The sequence below is a fragment of the Apaloderma vittatum genome, unplaced genomic scaffold (assembly GCF_000703405.1).
Source record: "Apaloderma vittatum isolate BGI_N311 unplaced genomic scaffold, ASM70340v1 scaffold10933, whole genome shotgun sequence".
Taxonomy (NCBI): Eukaryota; Metazoa; Chordata; class Aves; order Trogoniformes; family Trogonidae; genus Apaloderma; species Apaloderma vittatum.
Genome location: NW_009706430.1, coordinates 12,453 through 14,035, shown reverse-complemented (window position 1 = coordinate 14,035; position 1,583 = coordinate 12,453). Strand labels below are relative to the sequence as shown.

The following is a 1,583-nucleotide window of genomic DNA, read 5'->3' as shown; positions in this document are numbered from 1 at the left end:
GTGATCTTGTGCTTGCAAGCAGTGAACCTACAGAGGGGACAGGAGTTGCCTAAGTAGAGATAAGATGACAAAGACAGCTCGTGGGTTTGAGGCTTCGGTGCTGTGTTCGAAGGGTAAATGCCTGGGAGTTGAGAAAAGGCGAACTTGGGGTGGATGGGAGGTGTGATTGGCCTCCCTCAGGTGAGAGACGAGCTCGGTGATCTCTTCTAGCCTCGACCTACTTCTGCTGGCACGGCTTGGACTGATTTTGTCCCAGTGGTTTTCCTTCCCTCTCCTGTCTTACTTGTGGGTGCCCTTAATGTAAAATATCTGGCGGTGGCTGCCCTGGTTCCTCAGCAGCAGCTGGGGAGGACGTTCTGCTGCCGCCGTTGAGCAAGACCCCACCTTTGCCCTCGGCGCAGGGCTTGGCGGAAGCTCTAACCCTTCTGTCTCCTGTATTGCTCTGATGTTTGTGCGTTTTCCAAGCCAGCACACGGGGAATCGAGAAGGCCAGTTCAGATGTCGGCACAGATTTTGTCTTAAAGCCTTGATTTATTTTTTTTTGCCTTAGGATACACTGTTGGTTCTTAACTGTTCAGAATGGCTCTCACTGCCTATTTTTGGATTTAAAAGATTCAGAAGCTTAAATCTGAAGCAGTCACATGGAGCCCCTGTAGCCAGGGGAGGAGAAACGAGCCTCTCGCAGTGCTCAGGTCTCATCCCTGTGTTACCCTGGAGGATGGGCCTCTGGAGGTGGGCAGCTGTTCCCTGAGGAAGCCTACAGGGATGCCCCCAGGCTTAGAGACCGACATTTAGGGAGCCGGTTAGCTCAGTCAGTTGAGCGTAGCACTAAGGTCGCAGGTTCCATTCCCGTTCGGTCCCCATGTGTTGCCTGATCTAGTGGCAGCAGGGAGGCTGGATTAAAATGATCTCTAAGGTCCCTTCCAGCTTAGGCCATTCTGTGATTCTGTGATTTAGAGAACCACAAGCTCTGAATTCTACCCTGGCCTTTGGGAGACAGACTGAAAAACTGCATCTTGTAAAAAACACCTTTCGAAAACTTGCAGTTCTTTCCCTCAAACTTGTGTTCAGAGTGCAATCAGAATTGGAAAAGCGCTGCTAAACTGTGGTGTGGGAGAAGAGTGGTCTTGTGGTAGAGGGGATGAAATCCCTGGGGTGAAAGGGGAAGGAAATGTGGCTTCTGGCTTTGGAGAAACTTGTTGGCTGTGTGGGTGCCGGAGCCCTGGCCCAGGCTGCCCAGAGAGGGTGCGGAGTCTCCTGCTCTGGAGACTTTCCAACCCGCCTGGACGCGTTCCTGTGGGGCTGCCCTGGGTGACCCTGCTCTGGCAGGGGGTGGCACTGGGGGATCTCCAGAGCTCCCTTCCAGCCCTGACATTCCGTGATGCTGTGATCCACAGCTTCTGTTCCTTAACGTGGTGCTGAGCCATGTGTCAGAGCCCTGGGTGCAGAAGCACGTGTACAGCTGGTCCAAAGCACTTGCAGTGTCTGCCTTGCCATGTGAGATTCTTGCCAGTCAAAAGTCAACTGCAACCTTTGGTATTTTTTTAATGAGCTTTTTAACCTTTATTTTAGGAAGTTTTCTT

At 52.1% G+C, this 1,583-nt stretch overlaps 1 protein-coding gene across 1 annotated transcript in view; it reads left to right on the top strand.

The window, feature by feature from the left end:
* Positions 1-1,583, top strand: part of IPO9 (importin 9) — a gene marked incomplete at its 5' end in the record, with an annotated part of 19,010 nt that overhangs the window by 8,113 nt on the left and 9,314 nt on the right. The gene's annotated exons all lie outside the window — the stretch shown is intronic.